Raw genomic sequence first — 17391 nt, 5'->3', positions numbered from 1 at the left:
TTGCTCCCACTTCTCTTGGGTCTCCACACAATCTTATTTACTCCTGTGGCTTCATTACAGGCTACACGTCAATGACTCCCAAATCTCTCCCTCCACGCCAGACCACTGGGCTCAAATCCTGACCCAGATATCCAAGGACCTAATGGACATTTCAAGTACAAACTGCTTCAAACTGCACTTATCCTCCTCTTGCCAGTGCACTGCATCACCCACCGGCCTCCCCCTCTCACTCGGGAGTCATCCTTGACTTCTCTCTCTTCTTCACCTCGCGTCTCGTCAATAAAGCTACTCTGGCCTGAGCCACGCTCTATTAACCAAGAGGAGCTAGACTTCTGTCAGAGGTGAGCACGCTCTCCCGCTCTCGGAGGACCTCTCTTCCAGGCTCCAGGATGCAATGCAGTATTGCAGTGGGTGTCCACCGGGTGAGCTCAGCCAGAGCCCTTTTCATTCTGAGCCCCCTCGAGGCCACGCCCCTATGTCGCCATTTCAAAAGTACTAGCTGGCTCTGCACAGGATCCGTCTCCTTACATCTTCGGGGGGTGGGGGGTGGGAAATCCCCTTTAAGAAGCCTCTGTAAACGTGAGAGCTTCACAAAGCAGTTCGCATTTCCCAACAGTCGCATCTCCATGGAAAATTCTTCAAGTATGAAACAACAATGTATTTCATAAAACAAACCCAAAAGGAATCCAATCAATCAAACTGTAATAAGCCCCAAAGCCTGACCTAACTGGAATAGAAAGTTAAAGTTGTGACAGGAGTTAGGAATGGTAGAAGGCCACTGAGGGACCGAGTGACCCTCTGCCATTGTAGACACTTGTACATCTTCTGTTCAGCATCAGTGTTTTTCAGCCTGTCCGCGACCTGCTGAAATTCAGCTTGGATGTTGGTACCTTGGGAGGCTACACTTCAACACTGGACTATCAATGCAACCCCAAGCAGAATTATTAAAGAGTCCAGTGTCTAATTTGGAAGAGTGGACTTAGTTTCAGATCAGTTCAGCTTTGTGAGGAGAATATTTCAGCCTGTGGCTACATGTCAATAAGGGTCTTTTCCTTGCTATCTCTGGGGAGCAGAGTCACCATTTCTAAGACCAAGCCCACACAAAAAGTGTGCATTATCAAGTGTCAGGGTACCACCGGACAACCCAGACACTGGTGGCAGCTCAAAGGACAGAGTTCATGCGTGCTGCTTTCCATAATGAAATTAATTCTCTTTACCCCTGAGTTAAGTTGATTACTCAAACTCTCAAGACTTCTCCTCCCTCCATCCCAGCCGACTCACGTTTTCCTTAGGCCGACTGACGCTAGGAAAACAAGTATTGCATTATGCCTGACTCCTTGGAATGAGATCAGTTCTCGTTTCAAATTCCCTCTCAGAGCAACCCCGAGGCCACAGACCCTGTTTGAGATCCCAGCTGCTCACTGGCGCAGGATGGCCTAAGCTACGGCAAGGAAGCACAACCAAAGTCACAATCAGCAAACACATCCTAACCCTACACTGGCATCTTCACAGGTCTATTCCGAAGCGCTGGGCACGGACAAGACACATCTGTAGCTAGCCCAGTCTTGGCTCCTCCTCCAGAGGCTGCTTGGCCAAGGCGAGGCTGCGGTGCAACGTTCAGCAGTGATTTTCTCCAACTGGCACCATCTGTGCCTGCCCTGCCAGACGTGCTGACAGAGCAGGCTGCGTAGACCATTACTAATCTCCCAGGGTCAGCGGGGTCAGGCCTGCAACACGATGCCTATAGATTTCAAAGGCCGGCCTTCCCTCCCTGCCAGCTAATCAATCTATGTTGAAAAGCAAGCACATTTGTATTCTACTTTCTTTTAAATTTCAAAGAAAAATCTCATTTTTAAAGCTCTCAGCTTGAAGACTGCTTGCATGTAATCAGTGTCCTGATTCCAGTTAAATTGTACAAGATCTTCGAGGGATGAGGCTCGCCTGTTGAGTCCTTGCCAAAACCAGGGAAAGAGACCAGGAGGACAGCTCTCCTAGGATCATGAAAAGCTTAAACCAGAGACACAGAGGAAGGACAATGTGGATCAAGATTCAGACACTCCTGCAAACCCCCTATCCCAGGGCTAAGTCTACAAAAGCAGAGTAAGTGCCAGCCAGAGAGTGTAAAGTCAGGCTGTTAATAAAAATGCAGCAAATTCTGTTAATAAAAATGCAGCAAATTCTGCCATGAGGATGTTCCCTACTATCAGCTGCCTTCCAAGGTTCTACTGAACACCTACTATGTGCCAAGAGCTTTATGCTCCTTTGCACCCCTATCACTAAGGAATGGGGATACCCTGTGAGTCTAGAACTCAGCCTCTTACTGGCAAGAAGAGCCCCAGAGCCCCATGAGAACAGGAGCATGGCAATCCTGTCTTCTGAGTGCCAGGGGTAGCACAGACTTCCTGCAGGAACTAAATGAAGCATGGTGGAGATAAGCTCATTAATACAAATCTTTGTGTGTCAAGAACAACTACTGTAATAATTTCTTCATAGCAGATGGTGTTATTCTAGATCTTCAAGTCCAACGATGACTCAATCTGATAAGAGTCAGCCCCACAAGTAAGACATCATCATGAGCTCCAAAGAAACTAGAACTTTTGTTTACAATAATTAAAGGTTTAAAGAAATCTCAAGATAAGTGACTTCATCTTCTTACTTGTGCTTAGATATCAGTTTCTCCACTTACCAGAGTTTAAGTTGGGCTGAAGGAGTAGGAGGAAGGAGGAATTTGTGGGTTAAAACATCATGAATAATTCCTCTAACCCAGATCACTTTCCTTGTAAAGTGAGCTGGGAGGCTCACACAGCTGACATGGCTGCTTCAGCACTATTTGAGGAGCAGGTCGCATGAGTTCCATGGAGTAGTTTCTTCTTCCAGCTTTCCCAAGCTTCAAGCAACTACAGACTCCGGGCTAAGCTGGCTGCCAACACATCCACTCTTCCCTGCTCACAAGGGTGGCTTTATAGTGTCTAAAAATAAGTCACACAATCACTTAGATCCCCTTCAACTATTCAATATCAAAGAAACACTGCTGTCTTAACAACAGACCTCTTCTCTGCCTTTAGACTTATCTGGATGTTATAAAACAAACCCAACACACAAAACAATTGGGAACATTTAAGAGGAGATCATGTTTCATATCTATTCTATCTTTGCTAACCCATCCTGAGACCTCCAGTGTACAGAGAAAGATTTCATTCTATTTATAAAATGAATACTTTCACATTCCAGGATGGTTTGCTTCAGTCTCTCAGAAAGATGTGAGATTTTACTAGGCCTAACTTCACACACTGGGCTTTTCACAGAGAGCTTTATGACATCTTTACCCCACGCCTGAGCCCTGTTCTGTTTTAGAGGCTTGACTTGCTCTAAACACCAGTATCTCCTTTTTTAAACAAAGGCTGCCCAACATTCAGCTTCATGTGTCTGATTCTGCTGGAGCAAAAGATAAGGATCTAGACAGAGGCTTTCACAGTGTTTTACCTATAACTTGCCTAAACCACCAACTGACAAACAGGTTCTGCCCAAAGGTACCCAAGGTATCCACACAGCTGCACAGACCTGTACCTCCGACAGTAGTTTCAATACAAAAGCAGCCAGTGGAACGATCAGAAGGCAGGATGCCTAGATAGTACAATGATAAATCCCTGAGGGACCTAAAGATAATCAAGTCAAGCAAGGAGGTGGCAAAGTAATGGCAGGACTATGGCCGTAGATTCTGAACAAACCCAAAATAAAACTACCACATGGCCCAGCATTTCCACTCCCGGGTATAATATCCGCAAGAAACAAAAACACTAATTTGAAAAGACATGTGCACCCCAATGTTTACTGCAGCATTATTTACAATGGCCAAGACATGGAAAGATTCAGTGATGGATGAATGCATAAGGAAGATATGGCAGACATGTATACTTATGTTTGTCTATCCACACACACACACAATGGACTACTACTCAGCCATCAAAAAGAATGGAATTCTGCCATCTGCAAAAGCATCAGTGGACTTGAAGAGTATCATGCTAGGTGAAATAAGTCAAACAGAAAATCAGATGCTGTGTGATATCACTTGTATGTGAAACCTCAGAAAGTACAACAAACTAGCAACTAACAAAAAAGAAAGACTCACAGATATAGAGCACTAGTGGTGACCAGCAGGGAGAGAAAAGAGGGTAGGAGCAATATAAAGAGAGGGGGCTATATTCTGTAAAAAATAAATAAGATACAAGATTATATTGTACAAGACAGGGAATATAGCCTATATTTTGTAGTAACTATAAATGGAATATAACCTTTAAAAGTTGTGAATCACTATATAATATACCTATAACCCATGTAATCCTGTACATTAACCACACATCAATTAAAAAATATGACCATACAACTCACAAAACAAGACCCACACACCGAAGTTCTAAGTGGAGATGGTAACAGATCCATGTTTCTTAAACAGCCCAATTATCTTCAAAAAGGCAAAATAGATAATGACCAAACTGTATGTTCCACTTTAAGCAACTTACAATCCTAAAAAGTTACCAAAAACATCTTCAATTTTGTCTCCTTGATTTCTAAAGATTTAACCATAATTCATCAGCCTACTACTAAAAGGAAGTATTTGTGGGGTTATTTTTTTAATTCTCTCATCAACTCTATGCTTTAATATTCACATTTAGTAATCAATTTTTATGCTCTGCAAATGCAGAGTTAAAAAATACATGACTACACTTATAAGGGGGAAGAAAAACCCTCATTTCTAAAGATGTACCAGAAGGCCAAAGAGAGATACGGTCCATTTCATCCTCTGCCCTTCCTAACCAATTAGATTTTATCTGATTTATGAAGATTTCAAAGGAAGATTCCTGCTTCATCCTCAAAAACACAATCTGACAAGAAGCCAAATTACAGGAAGTCCCCACTCTACTCCAAGCCTTGACTGGGGCCCTGGGACACTAACAAGATACCATCTCTGCCCTCTCTCATCACTTCAAAACAAATGAAAAGGAACACTTGTAAGTCTTTACCACTGTAGTGTTTAAGAAAGACTGGCATACACGAGATACCAACCAAACATCCATCTTTCATTCTAGGTTCAGAAAAGTGGGGGAAACGATTTCCAGAGTGAGAGGACTAAGAAATGCTTTGGTTTCTGATATGATGTTGGTGTAATATTAAAAACCAGTTAAGAGTGATCAAAGGAACCTAAATGAAACACTGTGAACAGCCTTCCTTCATGTGTCATCAGCGTTTGCCCAAAGGCTGCCTCCGTGACATATCAAAATGGCTTGCCCCAGGCTTGCTGTGCTTGCTGGAACCAGATTGCAACAACAACCCATGTCTGATCTTGAGAATACCTTTAAAAAAAAAAAAAAGTTGCTATGTTTCTTCTCTATATAACCAGTCTTTCTACAATGCTTTTACATCTAATCCCCAAGAATCCTTAATGGAAATAACTTAGGACTACTAATTACCCCAAAGAAACTCTTACTGTCATGCCAGAAATGGATCACAGGAGGGAAAGCAAAGACAACCACAAAAAGATGTGGAAAATTAAAAGGAAAAGGACTTCTCTCTGTCCTGGGGTGTTATATGTGTGTAGAAACAAGAGACTCACTCCAGGAGTTCTGATTTCTAACCCACAATCCAGAAACCACCAAAATACCATTTGGCCAAATCCAAAATGATTCTAAATGGGGCTGACTCACGTGGCTAGCATTGCATTTAATGACAACATCAGCATACACTGTTGTAACACAACATATTTAAGGTGCTGAGGCATAGTCCTTGCCTACAAATATGTTTTAATACTTTTTCCAGATGTCCCATCTATTTTCTCAACCATATGCATAGTTCAATAAACAGGGCAATAAATAAGACTGACTTTTTAAAGAAGGCTCAGGATTATATGCTATTTTTAGACCTTTATTGATTAGTCCACAACTTGCCATCTCTTCCCTTCTACAGTGGAGTCAATAGTATACCTTCTGCTTCATATGATTCTTTTTAATGTCAACTTTTAAATTCACAGAATTGCAGAGTCCTAACATTTCAGAAGTGAGAGCGCCTGGGAACCAACTAGCACATATTTCCTGTCACAAATGAGACTAAAGCTCAAGCAGTTAAGTGACTTACTCAAAGTCACATAGTTGGAAACCAGTCAATCGAGTTTTATAGGCCAAATGGAAATATACAGAAACAAAGCACCTAGACATGCAAAAATTTACCATTTTGGTTATTTTGTGTTTCAATAAATTGTAAATAACCCAAGGTTTATTTGTAAAGATATCTGAATTAATACCTTGTAAAATAAAACTTAAAAAGAAAAAAAAACCTATTGCCATCATTTAATGGTTTGGTTAAACTCTAGTGTTTTTATAACCACCTTTCAAAGCTAAGCACATGTTGAAACTAACTGGACCACCCAAGTCAAAATTTTAGTTATGCTATTTTATGTTTATTTGGTTTGTTTCTAAATGTGTATTTAAGTGGCAAAGTCATAAAGGGAAGAATTAATGATAATCGATACCAGATCTGCAGCCATGAAGCTAGCTCCCCTTGCATTAACAAAATTTAGTGAAGTCAGCCAAGGGGAAAAAATATTCTAAATGAGACAGCTCTGGGTAGTTTCACGCAAGTCCCCAGCTATATGCTGTATGCTGAAAGCAGAATTATCCCAAGACCAAAACATGATCCTCTGAAAGATAGTCACCGAAAGGAAAACATGGGAGACCTAAGCAGTACGAGGAAGTAGCAAAAGAGATTTAATGCTGGGGAAGAATATGCTCTCGGCCCTCCTGTTACCTTCAGATCCATCACAACTCTCGATTCTAAAATGAAGTACAAACTTGAAGAGACTCAGAAACAAAAGATACGTTTACTAACGTGCACGTGGTTCATATTCCTAAGGAATGTTGGTAATTTATTGGGAACTCAGAATATAGCTTTCTCATAGAAACAACATCAAACAGTCATTAGGTTTCCAGACAGACCTACTACAGAAACTTGTTTTTCATTCCATCTATACCTGAGGTGATAACTGCTAGTAATTTATAGAACCCAGGCAGGAAAGCAGACCTACGGCCTAAGGCAGCGGTAAGCAGGAAAGGGGTTTTGTAGGGACCCAGAGGAAGTCTGCTTTTATTTACCTTCTCCTAGTTGTTTCTTAACATCCGGCTACATTAACAGGCAACCAACCACCCGCCAGACCCCCACAACCCTGCTTGGCCTCCACTCCCTCCCTCCTGTCGGCACGGCTCTCTGCTTGCCCCCCCTCCTCTTTAATACCTGCTCTCCAGTAGAAGAAAGAACCAGAGGCAAAAAAACGTGTGGTAATTCCCACCTGCCCCTGCCTCTAACAGGCAGTAAAGCTAAATGAGCGCGCACTACCTGGGACCCAGGGTGCAGGGGAGGAAACGAGCAGCCCCAGAGGCTGAACAGGAAAAGCCGCGGCACCGACACCTGAAGCTAACATGCCTCTGGGCAGCCACACTGGGTGGGTTGTTCTGGTGAAAAGGGCTTTGAGAAGAAATCAGGCCCACTTAGAAAAACAACCAGGAAAGCAAACTCAGTTGGCCCTTTGAAAAGTTAGGAAATAGAACATCTCTTCCCTAGAATGGGTGTCAGGGTATGAAATTAGTATGGACTGGGCTTCCCTGCTGAAAAGTGAAAGTCGCTCAGTCGTGTCCGACTCTTTGTGGCCCCTTTGGAATTCTCCAGGCCAGAACACTGGAGTGGGTAGCCTTTCCCTTCTCCAGGGGATCTTCCCAACCCAGGTATCGAACCCAGGTCTCCCGCATTGCAGGCAGATTCTTTACCAGCTGAGCCACAAGGGAAGCCCTCCCTACTGGCTTAGTGGTATAAATATATACCACTCTGAGGGCCATCCTGCCCGTGCAGGAAACACAGGTTCGATCCCAGAGCTGGGAAGATCCCACATGCCGCGGAGCAACTAAGCTGGTGTGCCACAGCTCCCGAGCCTGAGCTTTAGAGCTGGGGAGCTGTGACTACTGAACACACAACCACTGAGGCCTACACGTCCTAGAGCCTCTGCTCCACAACAAGAACAAGCCACCACAATGAGAAGCCTGTGCTCTGCAACTAGGGAGTAGCCCCGCACGACTACAGAAAAGCCTGCACAGGAGCGAAGACCCAGCACAGCCAAAAATAAATAATTTTTTTAAAACATTAGTATGAGCTATGATTGAGGTTCACGTAATTCCAGTGAGGGGGCAAAAATCAGTAACTTTCCAGAGCTGCCATCTGCACCCTTAAATCCAGTTAATTATCTCCATGTATTTTGCATCTCAAATTAGAGTAAGAATACCACACAAGGGTGATCCATCACAAATAAAGAACTCCAAACCCAGCAGAACCTGGGGTCTATTTGATTGTTGCTGCTCAGTTGCTCAGTTGTGTCTGACTCTTTGGGACCCCATGGGCTGCAGGATGCCAGGCTTCCCTGTCCTTCTGTTATCTCCCAGAGTTTGCTCAAACTCATGTCCATTGAGTCAATGAAGCCATCTAACCATCTCATCCTCTGTCACCAGTTTCTCAGCCTTCAACGGAGTTCCTGGAGAATTCCATGGCCAGAGGACACTGGTGGGCTACAGTCCATGGCGTCCCAAAGACTCGGACACGACTCAGCACGCACAAGCCTTATCAATAAAATCCACTGCACAAAAGCTGCCAACAAGGTAAGCGATACCATGAAGTTAGCAAGGCAAAGCCATACTCCTAGAGAAGTTCTAACCGGGGAAATCCACAAGGGAATCCTCATCACCAGTGGGCAATCCTCCTCACCCACGGTCTCAGAAGATATCAAACAAGTATTTTTAAAATGGAACTAAGTCCAGCTGAAAACTATGGCCTAGATTTTCAAAACTATATGGAGTCAGAATTACCACCACTCCAAGGGCTCCAATCCTGTTCCACTTAGGGCTGCGCGCCTTTGCACGTGCGCCGCTGGCTCCACCCCCGCAGTCCCCGCCTCCGAGAGGAAATGGCTCCAGACAAGCAGGGTCAGAGGAGAGCATCCCGAGGCTGCAGCAGCAAGAACCACCCTGGGGTGGTGATGCCGTCGTCCCTCGAGGCGCCCAGTTCTCAGACCACAGGAGTTGCCATTTACGACGTGTGGCAGAAACAGGCTGGGAGGGCCAGAGGAACGTGATGAGTTAATTCAGCGGCGGCAGTAAAATTCGCATCGGCACCCGCATGATGTAGTCCTGTGACTCCGGCAAATCTCGAGATAATGAGGGAAGCAGTGTGGCGTGCAGGAAAGGCAGTGGGCTGAATCCGAAGACCTAGATTTTTGTGCCGACTCTGCCGGCTGATCTCAAGGGAAGGGGCAAATCGCGCCCTCTCTGGGACTCAATTTCCTCATCTGTAAAATAAAGAGCAGATGTGCTCTTCTAACTCAGAATTCTAACCCACAAGAAACTGATTTGGAAACACACGTCCTCCCGTGTCTGGCGTCCTCCTGCGTCTAGCGCAAGGAGCCTCCGGGACATTTTGGCCAGCACATTCACGGGCTTGGGATAAGACTGAAGACAGTGGTATGAGAAAGGCACCTGCTGAAGCACTCTTATGACCCCAACAAAATATCTTTCAAAAATATCACACTAGCTTTCTCCTCCTCTGCCTCAGGATCAAGTTCTCTTGGAAGGGTCAAGCACCACCTCACAGCATCCCTACAGATGCCCAGCAGCCACCTCAAATTTCAAATTCCCCCTCAGCTGAGCTAGCCCTCTGGCAGAGGACTTCCAGCCAGATCACTTCATTCTGCCCCGCAAGCCACTTGGACAGCAAGCCACTTAAAATTGAGCGACAGCAAGCCTCTGCGTTTGTGGTGCAGGGACCTGTGTCTTTCCTGAATAGGTTCCCAGTAGCTTGGGGGCAAGGAATAACTCCATCTCCACATTAGGGATGACACTTAACAAGGTGACTCAATGCCTGTGAAGCAGTAAAAAGCAGTCAGCACAGAGCCTGGGGTGGGGCCACTGAGGGGGAACTCTTCCATGGAATCCTTTCATCTGCTGGGTGAAGACAGTTCGGGAACGCCCTCCCCAGGAGAATGCCCCGGTCTTCCCTCCACTCTCGCACATGTCTCATTCTGCCAAAGCCTAGAGGAAACTTCCCACTCAGGAGAGCACAGGTGGGGGGCTCTTTCTTTCCTCTCTCCCCTCACACCTGAGTCGTTCGCATCTTTGTGTAACTCATTCCCACGTATCCACGAGATCAGCAGTCCCCAGCCTTTACAGCACCAAGGACCACTTGGGTGGAAAACAATTTTTCCATGGACTGGTGCGTGGGGCGGCGGGGGCGGTGGTTCAGGGATGATTCAAGCACATCACTCTTACTGTGCACTTTATTTCTATTATTATTACATCAGCTGCACTTCACCTCGTCAGGTATTAGATCCTGGAGGTTAGGAACCTCTACCCTAGACACAAGACCTGCAGATTATTTTTTTTCCTTCTTCCCAAGCCTTAAATCTGCACAATCTGATTGGAATTAATTCCCTTCAGACTCGAAGGAAATGGGCAGTTGGCAGCCCTAGCAATCAGGGCACAAAGAGATAGACACCCCATAAGAGGGTCCCCAGGCTTTGTCGCAACTCAGAAAATGACCTCAATGGAAAATTGAAGTTGATCTGGAGCAGCACTCGGCCCTCCTGAAGCACTATTACAGCCCGAGTCCGCCCAGGACCATCACCCCTTCGCACCCTCTGTCTCCTAAACCAGAAGCAAATCCCCTCTTCACGTTCAGCAACCTATTATCCTCTCCCTCAGCTTCAAAAGCGAACTGTCCAAGAGCTACATTTTCTCCATGAAGCCAATTCCTAATAGATTCTCTAGGAGTGCTGTGCTTCCAAAACTTAAAAGGAGCCAAGAAATCTCAAGCCTCTGAGATTTAAAAACTTTGTGCAGTACGCCTCAATTGCCTGCTCTCTAACTCAACCCATAATCCCTCTCTAAAATCTTGACAGTAACGGGGGGAAAAAAAGGATTATATAAATGATAAGACCTATGGTGCTGATGCATGAAATCCTGGATCCACTTCTCAGTTCACTCACTGACTTTCTGGGGAACATTAAGAAGGGCTTGTTGTATCCACTTCTTCCTTTATGAGCTATGTTGACATGCTATCATATAATGCTTACAGTCTTCTTAAGCAAATAAGGAGCACAGAGGCGCCTCCAATGCAATAATTCTGTATATTTCTCTGTGATTTTGTCTAGTATCTATCCGTCGTATGTCTCAAGGGTCTGCCCCTACATGCTATTGACAACAGAACCCCAAATTCTTGAAATGAAGACATTTCTAATCACAAAGAGACCACTGAATGATCACAAATAATTCACTTAAGTAAACATCTTGACCAAGAGTCATCATATATACTGCACACCATCAAGCAGGGCTACAAGCTTAACAATGAAACTCCTGGAAGCTAATCACTTCACACCAACACTCCTAGGATGGATTTGGATATTCCAGTGAGTATTTGATATCATAACAACATAGAGAGGGAGAGTTTGCAAAACTGGATTTATTGAGTGTTACCATCTCACTGGGCAATTAACAGGAAATGGCTTTGCTCACATAAGAGCCACCAATGGTTATTATTTAAACCTCTTTCCCATTTTTAATAGTGTCTCAGGCAGATCTCACCATCTGGGGTAACTTTTGGTTATTCAAACTCAAGGCTAAGTTGAATTTTTGTTCTCAAGTTCATCTGTGGTTTCACGCCAGCCCCCACTCTGACCCCAGGCAAAGCTGTGACCTGGCCTGTGAACAGGGAGGTCTGGAATCCACATTCCCCTCAATCCCTCCTCCCTCTCTGAGCTGTTCCTGCAAGGAAATGATAGGAAGGGAATGGCAGATATCTTCCTATATGACCGGCCATGATCACTTCCCAAGCTAATGCAGGCTGCTGTGGGAATTCTCCCAAGGGCCCTATAGGCCCTCCTCACCACAAAGCATCTCTGATGTAGATCTGACCTGAGCCCCAGCTCAAGATTTCCCACCCACCTCTTGGCCCCCATGATCAGAATCCAGGCTCTTACGGACAGATAATCTAGCAAGATGGCTCGAGGTCAACTACCAGTCTCGGTGTTCACCTTGAAGAATTCTCGTATCTGCAAGTTTAACAGGAAATAACATAAGCTGCTCCAGGGGCAGCCCCTCTCCCTCCTTGCCTCTCGGGTTCTCCCCTTTCCAACCCAGATAAGCACAGGGTCAGGTAGACAAGTCTGCCTGCTCAGACATTCAACCAGAAAACCCAAAGGACTTACATTTTTGCAGGCAACCCCAGCCTCCATGGGAGAATCTCCTGGAACTTGCCCTCTCACTTTTGGTATAAAGCGAATGAACCTTTCCTCTCCTCCCTCGCTCCCCAATGTTCTATGCAGACTAGAAAATATTGGGGATAATGGCAGGGGGTGCTAACTGGTGGCAGAAGAGCCGGTTTTTCTTTTTCTTGGTAAGCTCTTTGGAGACGTGTCTGGCCTCCAAAGGTTGTGGTTCTCAGACTGTGAAGTGAGGTCTTCAAATTTAGTTGGAACCTAAAGCATCTATTCTAAGGCAACAGAGAAGTCTAATTATCACACACACACACACAAAACACAATTGTATACAATCACCAAATTATTCCCATACTTAATAGTAGAAACAACAATATGAATTCCTAGAAATATGTCTTGTGCATGTAAAAAGGTCTACCCTTTGGTATCTGTCCATTTGACTTGTCAGACATGTGACAGGTGTTTGACTACTCCCTGAAACTGCACTTTTGATTTTTTTGTTTATTTCTGGTTGGTACAGAATAAGCTTCCCTGTTATTCTATGAATGAAGCTTCAGTATTAAAACTTGTCTTTATTATTTTGAGAGATCACTTCAACAAAAAATCAACCCTGAATATTCATTGGAAGGACTAATGCTGAAGCTCCAATACTTTGGCCACCTGATTCAAAGAGCTGACAAATTGGAAAAGACCCTGATGCTAGGAAAGATTGAGGGCAGAAGGAGAAGAGGGTGAGAGAGGATGAGGTGGTTCAATGGCATCATCAATTCAATGGACGTGAGTATGAACAAACTCCAGGAGATAGTGAAGGACAGGGAAGCCTGGCAGGCTGAGTCTATGGGGTAAAGTCGGACACAACTGGGGCGACTGAAGAACAACTTCAGCTACATTTCATGTTATAGTGAATTATGAAATTCAAAGGCACCATGATGAAACAGATCTTTAAAATGAGCAATCCCAATTCATTTTCACTTGCTGGGTTTTTTTTGTTTTTTTTTTTTTTCTTTCTTTTTTTTTTTTTTTAAATCTTTTAGCTTGTCCAAGGTACTTTTAGACAAAAACTTAATATTTGGTTCAAAACATTCAAATGAAGGCAATCATATATTTGTTAGCTTTTAAGTTTCCAAAATGTATCCTTGAATTATCCCACATTGCCTTTACAACAGTCCCACCTAGGAAGATAAGTATTTTTTCTCTCTCTTTTAAAGATGTGAACATTAAGACACCAAAGGGTTTAAAAGTTCTATAGCAGGTATCCAACTAGGTTTGCAGAATATGAGAAAGGATGAACTAGGAAACTTTTCCTTTATCCCAAGATCCTAAAAACAAATAAAAGAATGTGTTTAATTAGCTGAGAACTATTGTCTATGTGAAAGCTAAGAGAGCTTGGCTGTTGTCCTTCAGTTAACTTCTAAATTCCAAAATAGGCCCCTTTATTTTAATTACAGCCTTGTTCACCAGAAATACTCTCTGGTTTCCCAGGATTCCACAATATGCTATTTTTAGATACAGCCAAAAATTTTTGAATCACTATACAATTCTGGAGGATAATAATGAAAACAGCAAACATTTGCACTACACGTGATAGTTTTTGATACACAACATCACATTATCTCTTTTAACTAATAAAAGTAAATGTCTAAGAGGCTCAATCATTTAATGAAGGTCACACAGCTAAGTGCACATTTGGGATTCAACCCCGGGCCATCTCATTTTAAAATCTTTTTGGGGGGGCAGGGGGGAGAGGTTCTCTTCTAGGTAGAGTACCTCTCCCACGGCACTTAGCATATTGCCTCAGACAGGTTAACTCATTTTACGACTTGGAAGTTCTTCATGTACTTTATCTCATCTGATTTTCCCAGTGGCCCCACAGAGAAGATAAGCAATTTTGTCTATTTTAAAGATGAAGAAATCAAAGTTTAACTTCTCGAACTTGGTGAAAGCCTTCCAGCCTTCCAGGAAATAGCAAAAAAAAAAAAGCTAGAAGTCAGTTTTCTGACTTCTACTCTAGCAAACATTAATCCCTACAGTTGATGAGATTTCTCATTTTGAAAAAGAGATTTCTCACCTACCCAGGAACCCCGAGGATGGGAGCTGATTAAAAACACAGAACCACAGAAAAAGGCACCACGGAAACCCCGGATCTAGTGAGGTGACACCTCTCAGGACACAGGAAAAATGAAATGACGTGGCCAACAGCAAAAAACGAGACCTGAAACAAAGTGAGACAGGACACTGGAGAGAGCAGGTGAGCTGCTCAGACTCCCCCAGAGGTCTCAAAGGGAGCCTCCTGCAAGGCCACGAGGTGGACCCTGGCCAGGCGGAGGATGAAGACAAGGCAAGGCCACCAGCACGCACCACCAGGCAGAAGGACAGGGTCTGTCTGGAACAAAGGCTGGAATCTAAAATCGACACGCTGACACTTCCCTGTCACAACAGCCTTGACCTCAAAGACACTGCCAAAGCTGTTGCTGGCAGCCAGCACCCACACTTCAGATGTAACTTTCCTTTTATTGAAAGGAAAGAGGAACATGGTGATCTACTTGTTAACTGTGTGTGGCTTCACACCTCAGGTAGCTAAGAAAGGCGTCGGGAACACCACTTACCCCCTTGCTGAGACGCCCAACAAGAAGCATGGAGCGGGGAGTGTGCAGCCCAAGACCTGCAGGCTCCTTGGGCCTTTGCTGAGCCGCTCCTTGAGTCTGTTCTCCATGCCTGGCCCCAAATAATTCTTGGAAATGTTATCAGGAAGATAAAGAAATGCAAAAAATGTATGTTCTGGGAGACTCCATGCTATGAATTATATGCTTAAAACCATTATATAAAAATAGTCTGGCATCATTTTTGTTGTAGACACAAGAGACTCAGCTAATGTGGTTAATATGATGTTTTATATTTAAAAAGCAAACCTCGACAAAGATCCAGTCTTACATGTTGCCCACTGAGGACGTGGCTTTGTGTCAGCTTGTTTGTTGTTCAGTCACTAAGTCACGTCCAACTCTTTGCAAGCCCATGGGCTGTAGCCTGCCAGGCTCTGTCCATGAGGTTCTCCAGGCAAGAGTACTGGAATGGGTTGCCATTTCCAGGTGCTTGGCAATTAGCTTTATAATTCAATTAACCACAAGACACTGTGAGGCAGCTATTATATAACCATTTCCCACAGAAGGAAAACTGGAGCCCATCCCCCGCCCCGCCAAAGAGAATGTATCAAGAGTTGAAGAAACAGGTATTCAAACCTAAGACGTCACGTGAAATTCCAGTTCCACTAAAACAAAAATGGCTCAGGAAGGAAGGACCCCATTGTATCAGGAAGATCGTAGGCATCCTCCCATCATATGACATTTCACAGGACCCAAACCTCTGAAGATGGCATAGTGGTTCAATATTGCTGCTCGAAAGCACAGCTATGGTTTTAAAACCTGTGAATTTGGTAATGCAGAAAGTCAGGCCACGTGCAAGCTAAAGCTGGCTGGACCTATTTAAAGTGGATCACCAGAAATTCTGCACAGAGATAAATACATAAGCACTCTAACACCAGACCACTCTTACTGATCTCTGCTCCCCTCAATTTTATACATCATACACATGAAGAAGGAGGAAATGGAAGTTAAGTTATAAGTGCTCAACAGAATTGTTGAAATAATTGAAGTTAAATGTGCTTCCCTGGTGGCTCAAACTGTAAAGAATGTGCCTGCAATGCAAGAGACCTGGGTCAATCCCTGGGTTGGGAAGATCCCCTGGAGAAGGGAATGGCAACCCACTCCAGTATTCTTACCTGGAGTATTCCACGGACCGTATAGGCCATGGGGTCACAAAGAGTTGGACACGACTAAGCAACTGACATTTCATTTCAGTGTGCATTAGGCTTACCTGTTTGCAAAGTGCTTACTCAACTACGACTCCAAAGGAGGATTTTGCTGTAACCCTCAGAGCACTGGAGGGTTTCACTAGAAATCGCAGTTTTGGTTAACACATGTCATGGTGTGTATTCATACAACAGCATTCTCAAAACTGTGGCTGACAAGACAAGCTAGAGGTTTCGGACCTGGAACCACTGTCAGAAAATGTCTCTTCTACTAAAGGTGAAGAATAGCCAAGAAAGGAAGATGAGACAACTATTCCCAGAGAACCACTGATTTTACGCTCTTGGGCATCTGCCTGTGTGGCAGCTGTGAGTCCCTCTCCCCATCCTCTGGGATTGTTTAAAAACAACAGAGCCAACAATAGCTCCACAAAAGTTATTTTCACAAGTCAAGTGTCCAATGAAGACTGGGAAGGCTGGGACAAGTTTCAAAGTGATGGAGGGAGAAACATCTCACATCACAGATCTGCTCTGATGTGGAAGGAAGGGATGGTGGGGAAATCTGTGCAGAGGAGACAGAGGGGATGGTCCTCGGGTGAATGAAAGGCTCCAGTAATATCTGACGGAGTGAGCCATGAACCATGGCATTCAGACATGTTCACCTCTGGTCATCTTCTTGTGTGTTTTAACATTTGTTGGAGAGCAACTCAAAAGTTCTTATTTTTAAATATAGCCAATGGAGGCAACTTCGTTTTCCGTACTTTGTTTCCATGCTGAGTCCAGGTAGTGAATGGACATGCGGTCCTTTTCCCCCTTTTTTCATGACTGACTGGGAGATCCTTTCTAACATCTTTTGGTGGTTGAGCTATTTGGGTTTTTCGCCTGACAGTCCTATTTTCAAAAATCGGCAGTTAGCTGAGAGCAGAGAAAGAAGTTCCAAAGGGAAAAGAATTTGCATTTTCCCTTTGAAATGTCACATTCCCCAAATCAAACCAGTCAATCCTAAAGGAAATCAACCCTAAACATTCACTGGAAGGACTGATGCTGAAGCTGAAGCTCCAATACTCTGGCTACCTGATGCGAAGAGCTGACTGATTGGAAAAGACCTTGATGCTGGGAAAGATTGAGGGCAGGAGGAGAAGGGGCCGACAGAGGATGAGATGGGTGGATGACATCATCGACTCAATGGACATGAGTCTGAACAAACTCTGGGAGATAGTGAAGGACAAGGAAGCCTAGCGTGCTGCAATCCATGGAGTCCCAAAGAGTTGGACACAACTTGAGCAACTGAACA

Source organism: Bison bison, unplaced genomic scaffold (genome assembly GCF_000754665.1).
Source record: "Bison bison bison isolate TAMUID 2011002044 unplaced genomic scaffold, Bison_UMD1.0 scf7180017864274, whole genome shotgun sequence".
Lineage (NCBI taxonomy): Eukaryota > Metazoa > Chordata > Mammalia > Artiodactyla > Bovidae > Bison > Bison bison.
Note: the sequence above shows the minus strand (reverse complement) of the source record.